The following is an 11485-nucleotide window of genomic DNA, read 5'->3' on the forward strand; positions in this document are numbered from 1 at the left end:
TAAATTCTTGTTATATTTTTTATAACATGAACTTTAATTAATAAGATTAATATAAAGTGAACGTAAATTATACATGAATTATTAATTTTTTGGTATCCCCTTGATACATGTTTTTTTAAAAAAGAAAATTGTCTTTAAAACGTTAAATTCACACAACTAAATAAATTTATTATAAATAACTAAGCAATTGAGTTCAAATACATTTCAAACAAAAAAAAAAAGTTAATTTACAATCAAACATGTGAATAACAAATTTAAAAAAATATGTAAACTTTGATCTTTTATATTGCATTAATGCGTTATATGACAAACCTAATATAAAAGTTGTAACAGATAAGTAGACATAAAATTAAAAAAAAGTAAAAAAAACAACTGGAAAACAATTTACCAGCATTTCGGTAACCTGTTGTCATACTTAAACTGCTGTCATGATGCAGCTTGTCGGTGTCGTTTTATGACGTTATTTTATGTTGGCTTTTAGTAAATTTTTAAGTAATGTTTAATTTAAAAGACATTACAATAGATTTAAAATATTTTAATTAAAAAGCAAAAAAACAAATGCTTTAAGGAGCCAAACTAAAAACATTAAAGATAAAAAATCAAATTAAGATATAAATAAATTGCATTTATATAGCTAAATATATTGTTTTGACTAGTAAATTTTAAAAACAGTGTTTTCAATAAATTAAACTACCTATTAATTATTTTTAACAATAGAATGTAGCATCATATTACGATGATTTGGTAATGAATCAATTTAACTATATTTAAGTTTATTTGGTAAAAAACAAATAAAATTATAATTAATAACGACAAAAACAAACCAAATATACAACAATATATTATAAAAAAATTTACAAATTAACAAAAAATGATTAAAAAATTAAAAAAAAAATCACCGAAGAAAAAGCGGCAACAAAAAAGTTATAAATATCTTCACTGATAGAAGACAATTACAACCTTTTGGTTGCTGTTTTTTTTCGGTGTCTCCCAACACCCCGGTATGGATGAGCCCTCCATTTAAAGGATGGCTCATCCATACCGCCATTACTTCGCCGCTTATTGAAGGGCCTCTCCGAGAGAGGCCCTGGGTGTTGGGAGCGATATCTTTGATATTGCTCAAATGTTAAAGACTCTAAAATAGAAGGATAAAAATTAAAAATATTTGCAATTTTAATCAAAATGTTTTCACAGGATGAAGAGGTGTTAAAAATATTTGTTAAAAAAAAAAAAAAGAGTAAATTAAAAAAGGGTTAAATTTGTGAAAAATTTAATTTTTTTAAAAATTAGTAAAATAAGTAAAATGCGAACAGTTTAAAAATGTCATATTTATATTAAATAATTCTTTCACCTATTGCACATATTTCTCCATAAAAAATATATAAAATTTAAAACACAGCACTATCAGTTATTCTTTTACCAGACGCTAAAGACAAAAAATGTACCTTAGAATAATTAATAAAATAATATTTACATATAAATAAATATATAATTACAATTTTTTATACCTATTCCCCTCATTTCCTCCATAAAGTGCAGAACATGCAGTAATTGATCTTGCCAACCAAATTTTAAATGGTTTTGGTAACGACAGTTACACACTCGGAATTTTTCTAGATCTATCAAAAGCATTTGATACTGTCAACCACAATATTCTTATTTATAAACTACACAATTATGGAGTAGTTCACTCCAATTTAAAGTGGCTGCAATGTTATTTACAAAATCGTAAACAAGGAGTACCATATGACTTAACATGTTCCCCCATTTGAATCAATAAATTGCTGAGTTTCCCAAGGATCAATACTTGGACCCCTGCTGTTTTTAATTTATATTAATGATATTTATTTGTCTTCAAAAATACTTAATTATATTATTTTTGCTGATGACACAAATGTTTTCTTTTCTGACTCAAATTTAAAAAATATTTTTTATATTGTAAACGCAGAACTAATATATCTTAATGAGTGGTTTGAAGCAAATAAACTTTCATTAAATATTGAAAAAACGAAATATATTTTGTTTGCAAAGTCATCTAAATCCGAGAACCTTCCACTCAAATTACCTGAACTAACAATTAACAATATTAAAATAAAAAGAGTTTTTTCAATGAAAATACTAGGAATAATTTTCGATGAGAATTTAAATTGGAAAAGCCAAATAAAGCTAGTCGAGAACAAAGTTTCAAAGACCCTGGGGATTATGAACAAGACAAAACATCTTTTAAATAATTTATGTTTAAAAATTTATACTTTTCATTTATGCATAGTCATATTAACTATTGTAATATTGCCTGGGCAAACATACATTTATCTTTCCTAAAAATTATTCATACAAGACAAAAGCAAGCAAGTAGATTAGTTTTGGGCGCAAGTAAATACAAAAGTGCCGAGCCGTTACTCAAGGAAATAAATGCTCTAAATGTATACAAACTAAATATATATCATAACTTGTTATTTATGTTTAAACTTCAAAATGAAATGATTCCAAAATATTTTTTTAAAAGTTTTATCATAAATATGAAACAAGACATTCAATGAGTAATTACTACATCCCACTAACATCACTCAAAAAATCTGACTTTTCGACTATATGCCGGGGACCACGCTTGTGGAATTCGGTTCTTGACGAAAATATGAAAAAATTACAATCTATTGCTACATTTAAAAGAACTATAAAAAAACACTTACTAAATTTAAACATTACGTACATTTTCTCATTTTTTTTTAAAAAATTGAAATAATTTTGTATTTTTAATTTTTTATGTGCTTTATTTAATTTTAATATTGTATCGAATATGTATATGCATATAAAGCGAATTAAATTTTTTGTTGGTTTTTTTTGTTTATTGTCTTTAATATGTATACGAATATGTACAGATTTGTAATTTTTTATTTGTTGTTTTATATTTTAACTTTATCTTAAATTTCTTCTTTTTTTAACTTTAAGTTCTTTTTTTTTAACTTTAAGTTCTTTTCTAACCTTCTAAAAATTTCTAACCAAATTTTTTTTTTTTTTTAAACTTATTAATTTCACTCTTTTATATAATATTGGAAGATGTAAAATTTTATTATATTTTTTTGTATTTCACATAGGGGCTTGATGATAAGTCATTTTGACTTCTACTTGCCCCAGTCAGCTTGTAATTATAAATATATTTTTAAATTTATAGATAACATTGTAAAATGTGTAAAATGACGAAAATAAAAAAAAAAAAAAAAAAAGTTGTCTCAAGTAAGAAAAAAGATAACTGAAGCTAAAACTAACAAAAAGTAAACTAAAATTAACTATAAACTAAACCAAAACTATAAAATAAACTAAACTTTAAATCTTAATATCTGTACCTTAGAAGACAAAGGTCGGTTGTCCAGTTTTTTGTGGAAATGAGTTATGTATGAGACCTTTTTTGTTTTTTCGGTATCTCCAGAGGTATAAAGACTTGTCCTACGACAATGTGAAACAAAGTTAGATCAATATAAAGGGTCTGGTGTCCCCACAATGTTCAAAGGAAAAACGTCTGTTATCCAGAAATGACTTTTCAATTTTTTTATAACTTTTTATTTTTTATTTTTGTCAAAATTATATTTCATGTGCCTCAAGACAAATTAAATAAAACACGAAAAAAATTAACATAGATATAACCATCAAGAATAAGCCAATAAAGACTAATTATTATACTATTTCCTCTCTCCTGGGCAATTTCTAAAATGTGACAACTGACCTTGGACTTTTGGGGTACAGATATAAATGCCTCATTTATTCAACTATACTAATTATATAATTCATACTTAGTTTTTTTTCCAACTCTCCTAAAAGAAAAAATAAAATAAAGCTTAAGTACTTTAAGTTTTAAAATTCCAATTACAGTACAAATAAACAAATTCCTATTAATAAATATCAAATAGCAAAAACACTGACTTAATTCAGTCTTCAATTCTGTGTCTAAACAATAAAAGCACTTAAATGTATAGACGTTAAAATATCTACTTAACTTTTTAAAAATAAATTCACTTAACTAATGTAACTAATACTTTTATTAGCTCTCTCTTGATCGACTAAAGAAAATAAATTTTAATTAAACTAACTTGATATAAAATAATAAAAATCTGTCTTACTGAGAATTTTAAATTTCTTCTCTTTATTATTGACAATATAATCTTATACTAGTTTTATGTGTATTTACAATTTTGGGAAATATTTTCCAAAACTAAGGTCCACGATAAAGAACTGAATATGAATTTAGTTTTGAATTATATTTTGGGACAATAAAGTTGTTATTTGAAAATTTTGTTGGAAATTTATGAACTATTTTGTCAAAATAGGATTGAAATATTTTAGGAGATAATCCTAAATTTGTTTTATACATGAACATTAAAACTTGGTGTAAGTTGATTTTATATATATTTAATGCTTCAAGTATACGCAGAAGAGGCTCACAAAGTAGAGTTCTATTAGCTCCAAAAATTATTCTGCACGCGTGTTTTTGTTTACAGTACAATTTTTTTAATTTTGTATGATTTGTACTTGCCCATGCAATATTGCAATAAATTAAATAACAATGAATAAAAGAGAAATATAAACTTTTTAAAGAACTGCTGTTTAAAAATGGTTCAACCCTATACATAGTTGCTAAATTTTTTGATATTTTATTTTCAATACTTTTTATACGTAAACTCCTACGTAAATGTTCATCTAAGATTACGCCTAGAAAGTTTACTGAGTTTTCTCTTTTAATGTTAGTGTTATTGATTATTAGATTAGGCAATTTGATGAGAACATTTTTTGATTTATTCACTTTGTGGAACAAAATAAATTTAGTTTTATCCACATTTGGAGAAAGTTTATTACTTTTAAACCACTCATTAACTTTCAATAATTGTTCGTTTGTTGTTTCAAATAGTGTATTAATATCTCTATGGAAATAAAAAAGGTTGGAGTCATCTGCAAAAAGAACACAATTTAATAGGTCTGTTGCTAAATCTAAATCATTAATGCACATTAGGAACGACAGTGGTCCTAAAATAGAGCCCTGGGGAACCCCACAAGTTACAGCAGTCGGTAATGTTTGTTTTTGTTCATACACTATAAATTGTTTTCTATCGGTCAAATAACTTTTGAACCAAAGTAAATTGTTAGTTTTTACTCCATAGTGTTCAAGTTTTTTTATTAGTATATTATGATTAACGGTATCAAAAGCTTTTGACAGATCAATGAAAATTCCAAAGGTAAAGTAGTTACTACTGAATGCACTTGATATTTAATTGACTAGATCAAGCACTGCATGTTCCATTGAATTTTTTTTTTTTGAAACCAAATTGTTTTGAATACAGCATGTCGTTTTCTGATAAGTGATTAAAAAGCCTATTGTACATTATTCTCTCAAGTAATTTTGAAAAACAAGGTAAAATAGATATATGCCTATAATTAGAGATATTTAAGTCATCTCCGGACTTAAATATCAGCGTGATTCGTGCAATTTTTAACTTTTCAGGGACGATACCTGTTTTAAATGAAAGATTAAATATGTAAAATAACGAGGGTTCTATTATATCAAATCCAGCACTTTTGATAGTTTTAAGGTAAAAAAAGGCGGTTTGCAATTCAAGTAGTTTTAAATTAGGTTCATCCAAAACTTTGTCGTAATTTTTTAAATAAGATTCAAATGGTGTTGAATTCATAGGAATTTTTAATGCCAAATTCGGACCAGCATTAGTAAAGAAGCTGTTTAGTTTTTCAGCAATAATTGATTTATCATAAATTGTGTTTTTATCAATTGTTATTTTTTTGGCAGAATGCTTCTCGCATAATTACTTTTTCCTATTATTTCTTTAACTACACTCCATGTTTTTTTAGTGATTCCGGTGGCTATACTTAATAGCTTTGCATAATAAAGCTTTTTTGAGTTCCTTTTTGTTTTTTCAAATATATTTTTATTAACCATGAGCGAGATCTCGTCTCGTTCTCGTTTCTCGTGAGAAATGGGACTACTCGTGAGAAACGAGAAATAGAAAATTCTTGCGAGAAGTAGAACGAGACTTAAATATTATATTATTTTCCAAATTAAAAGTTATTATAATTTACAAAATGCTTAATAAACTGTTTTTTTAATTAATTAATATTTTGACTCCGTGATTTTAATAAATCTAATTAAAAATTTAATTTGTTTTTGACAAAAACAAATTAAATTTTTAATTAAATTTTTTAATTAGATTTAAAAAAAAAATTTAATTAAAAAATTTTAATTAGATTTTAAATATTTTTAATTAGATTTTAAATACAAAAACTTTTTGTATAAAATGGTGCACTTTCGACTTAATTTCTTTAGTTTACCAGTGGAATTCAACTTGACACATATTGTTCATATTGAAAAGAAATATTCTTGCCTCATTTCAACGATCAAAAATGTCACCAAGAAAAAACAAAATCTGGAGATATTTTCAAAAAACAAGTGACGGTGCTGAATGCAAGGCGTGCAAAAAGTCTTTGAAAACAAAAGATGGAAACACAAGCGGACTTCATCGTCACCTCGAAAAAAAACACAGCCAAGATTACGTTGAGTATTCTGAAAAAACTGACGACTCTCTTCTTCCTCCTCCTAAGAAGAAACAACGAACCATGGTCGAAATGCTTGAAACAAAGTCCAAATATGACAAACACAATTCCATTCAAAAACAGTTTGACACTGCAATGCTGGATTACTTTTGCACTGATCTGCATCCTTTTCAGCAGTCGAAGGAAGAGTTTTCAAGAAATTGTTTGACATTGCAAACCCTAAACTGAGCCTTCATCACAGAACAACATATTCAAGAAAGCTTTCAATTCGGTCAAGAGAAGTTTAAGCTGGAATGAAGAGCATAATAACGGAGATTACGCCAAATCTAAAAAGTGCTGCATTTACTTCTGACCTTTGGACTTCTAGAGCTCAGGACAGCTACATCTCTTGGACTTTTCATGCCATTGACAAAAATTGGAGACTACATCACTGGACACCCCATGTCCAACAGTTCCCAGGCCGACACACAGGTATCTTAATTGAAGGAAAGCTGGATTCTTTTTTAGAAGAACTAAATTCGCCTGCTGATTTGCCAATGTACTGCGTGAACGACCAGGCAAGAAACATGAAACCTGCAGTCAAATTGTCAAAGCGCCTTGACCAATACTTGTGCAACAATCATATTTTGCAATGTGCAGTTCGAGACTCATTTGGAATGACTGCTGGAATGGATGATGCGTTGCAAACATGCTAAGACTTGGCTTCTTTAACTCACCAGTCAACAGTTGCAGCTGAGTTGCTTGAATCAGAACCAAACGCTCAAGGAATCAATTTTAGACAGTTACGCCAATCTGTTGACACAAGATGGAATAGTGAACTGGATTGCATGGCTTCTGTCCTACATCTAAAGAGTGCAATTATCAGCTTATGTGCAAAGGAAGATATTTTATCTTCAAAGACCATCAGTGCATCACAGTGGAAATCAATCGAGGGAGCAGTAGAGATTTTGGCACCACTTAAAGAAGCTACAGAAACGTGGTCGGCTGAGTCTATTCCAACAATCAATTTTGTCCATGACAAAATTGATCAATTTATTGAGACGGATGGAAAAAATGGTTACGGTGTCTTGTATGCAAAAAACTTGAAAAGCTGCATTGAGAAAAGATTTTCTCTTTGTCACACTGGAAACTTATTGAGTGCTGCAGCAAACTACTTAAATCCTGCTTTAAAGGGACTTCACTTGAAGCTCTTCAAAAAATTTCAAACAACAAAAGAATGGTTAGCCTCACAAGTTAAGGATAATGTTGAGTGCCAACCTGTTGCCAGAGTCCTTTCAGCAGATTTGTCCCCTAATTCAAAACTGAAGCGCAAGTTAAATGTCAGACTTAAAACACAAGAGCCAACATCTGAACTGAATCCTATTTTGAGCGAAATGTGCCAGTATGAATATCTCCCTGATGCCAAAAAAGACTTTCCGATTCTTGATTGGTGGAAATTGCATTCAAATACATTGCTAAAACTCTTTTCATTAGCTAGACAAATTTTAGCTATTCCAGCAAGTTCAACTAAATTAGAGAGAGTTTTTAGCTCAAGTTGAAATGTCGTCCGATCATCCAGACACAACTTACACCCAGAAAAAGTAGAACAAATCATCTTACTCAGAGAAAACATTGTCTTGTTGGAAAAGTTTGGCAAAAAAATTCTGAATTAATATTTGAAAAAGTTGTTTACATTTGTCACAAATAGACACAAATGTCATTTGTGTCTATTTGTCAAAATGTTTATTTATCAAAATCATTTTTTTTTTCTTTTACTTGGATTTTAATAAATTTGTTTTCAACAATTGTTAAATTTCTCGTCTCGTCTCGTTCTCGGTCTCACGAGAAGTACTAAATTCTCGTCTCGGTCTCGTCTCGGTTTGAAAAAACCTAGTCTCGCTCATGGTTAATTTTTATAATTTTTATATGTCATTTCGTTTTTATAAGTTTTTTTTTCAAGTATTTATCATACAACTTTTGTTTTCTTTTTAAAGATTTTAGTAACCCGTAAGACATCCATGAAGTTAAAACAGTTTTGGTTTTTGCAATAACTTTTTTTCAGGAATTGCTTGATCATGTTGCTTGCAGAATTGATTTAAAAATAGATCAAATGCGTTGTTAACGTTATGTGACTGCAATACCAGATTCTAATCAATGTTGTCTTTTAAAAAATTTTGAAATTTTTTTACCAAGTTTTTATTGATCTGTCGCCTAAATATAATTGATTGAGAAGGAATACTGTTAAATAATATATTGTTAGTAACTAGGAATGTTGGGAAATGATCCGATAAGTCAGTTTTGATTATGCCTGTTTAAAGACGGTTATTAAGATGGTCATTAGTTATTATATTATCAAGAAGTGTAGAAGAGTTGTTAGTCACTCTCGTTGGTTTGTTTATTTTTGGAATTAAATTATTTTGAAGAAGAGTATTTATAAAATTGTTAACATTATTATTGGAAGCATGGTTTATTAGGTCAATGTTAAAATCCCCAACTAAGTAGGCATGACTTCGGGTTTTATTTATATTTGTTAAGAATGGTTTAAGATGAGTTTAAAATTTTTTTAAGCTAGTAGATGGAGGTCTATATGTGTGGCATTTCTAATTGTTTTTTTTGTGGTTTATTTATTAATTTAATGCATAATGACTCACAATCTATTTCATTTACACAGAGATCGTGACGTAAATTATAACTAATTGAGTTGTGAACAAAATTATATGCGCCCCCACCAACACCAAAACCACGTGGTTGGTGAACTGATGAGTAATTAATTAGTTCATATTGGGCATTTGTTTCAACCAGCTCACACCAAGTTTCAGTTAGACAAATTATTTTAAAATCGTGTTTTAATTCATCCAACAAAAACCTAAGTTTTTCAAAATTTTTATTTAAACTTCAATGTTTAAAATTGAAAAAGTATTTTTTATTTTTTTGAAGATATTGAGAAGATTCAATAACTGTATTGTATTGTCTTTCAGATATTTTTTGATTCAAGTTATTAGAGTCATCGACGTCACTGAGTGCGACATTTTTATCTAAAAATTTAATTATAAAGTTTTCCTCCATTTTAAAGTAAAGCATATATAAATGAACGCAAAATAGTTAATAAATTAGTTAACAATAGTAATAAACCCTAACTGTTACTGACATGGATTCGGGATTTCTTTCGTTTTCTTAGACACCCACTCGCGTGCAATCAGCTTATCATGTGATATATATGCAAATTTTTCCAGCTGCTGCTCAATTTTCATTTTTTCTCTAAGATCTTTTCTTATTAAGTTCGTTTCGAAGCAAAAATTTTCGTTTATGTAGATATTTTCACCCTTTAATTTAGATGAATTTTTTAAAATTTTACCTTATCTTTGAAGTCTTTATAATAATTGTGCGTGGTGTTTTTGCATTTAGGCGTCCACTGCGATGCGCTCGTTCGATTCTCACATTTTTTACCCCTAGAGTTTCCTCAAAAAGTTTAATCACTTCTATTTCACTTTCAGATCACGTTTCATTTTCATTTTCTTTGATGCCATCAATCCTAAGGTTATTTCTTTGTGACGATCCTCATTTTCTCTAAGTTTTTTTTTAAAGTCAATAAACTCATTGTTTTTATGTGCTTCGGTTTTACAAAATCTTTTTTTTTTCAATAGACTCAATATTATTTTTGACCTTTTTTTCAATAAGTTCCTCGTAAAAATTTAAACTTTCCTTTATATCAAATACATCCTTTTCCAATAGTTTAATTTTCTCCTCGCTGTCATTAATGTTTGTTTCAGCTTTTTGTTATCGGTCGCTCGTTACTATTATTTTGCGTTCGCACTGATGAGTTTAAGAATATTTTCTTCTTGTTTTTTTTACTTTTTTGTACTCCGCAAACATTTCCTTATCAAGTTGCCATATGATTTTTTTTTAATCATATTTGTAGTTGCACAGGTGACAGAGATTTGTTTGGAAGCATCAAAGCAGCTACTCTTTCAGATGTAATATCATCTTTTGTGGCAGCATTAAACAAGTTCTGTCAAATTGTTTGGTTCAACTATGAGGAAGACCTTTACCAATATTGGAAAAGCTTTATGAACATTTTATGTTCATAAAGCTTTTCCAAACGAACCATTTGGGTAGTGCTTATTAGTTGAGGATTATTAAATTTTGTATTTTTTATACAACAAATTAAGCATTCGCATATAATTTGATGAATCTTTACTGCTTGATAGTCAGGCAAGGGGTGTAGAGAAGCATTTTCAACCGTTTTCTTGTTCTCTTCTTCAATGAGCTATACAGCACAAAAAATCAGTTATCTTTCCGTTGTCTTTTCATAAGCAAAGAAAACTTACAGATTTTCTGTATTCATCATGTTTTTTCTTTTATTTGGTATTTTGAGAGATTATATTAAGATGGGTTAACACTTAAGGGTTCAAAACCGTGCTGTCACTACTCCCCAGCAAACTTGTGTTTGTAATTTTAATTGAAACCAAATTCAAAACAATACAACACTTTACATTTCAATAAAATCACAATGCATTTTTTGTGTACTACCAAACCTCAAAAGTTTTTTCTCGGGACGAAAAGTTCAAACTAATTTGCATTTTGTGACACTGTGAGAAGACAAGAGTAGTCTTAACACTAAACCCCGCATTTTTACATCGTATTTTTACATTACTAGCAGTTATTTTATACTTTTTTTATAAGATATATATTTTTTTATATTGCCGTTAGAAATTAATTGAAATATATTTTAAATTAAATAAAGCCAAAAAACAAAAAAGTGACACAGTTTATTAAAAGACAATAAAAACCTTAAGATGTTAAAAGAAAAAGAAAATAGAACAAAGACAACAATTTTAAAACTACAGTAAACTCTCAATATATCGAACCTCGGATAATTCAAACTTCCAGTAACTTGAAGTACTTTGAATTTCCCTTGAACCCTCACTAATACTTTCTCTTAAAAATCACTCGA

This window comes from Hydra vulgaris, chromosome 11 (assembly GCF_038396675.1).
Source record: "Hydra vulgaris chromosome 11, alternate assembly HydraT2T_AEP".
NCBI lineage: Eukaryota > Metazoa > Cnidaria > Hydrozoa > Anthoathecata > Hydridae > Hydra > Hydra vulgaris.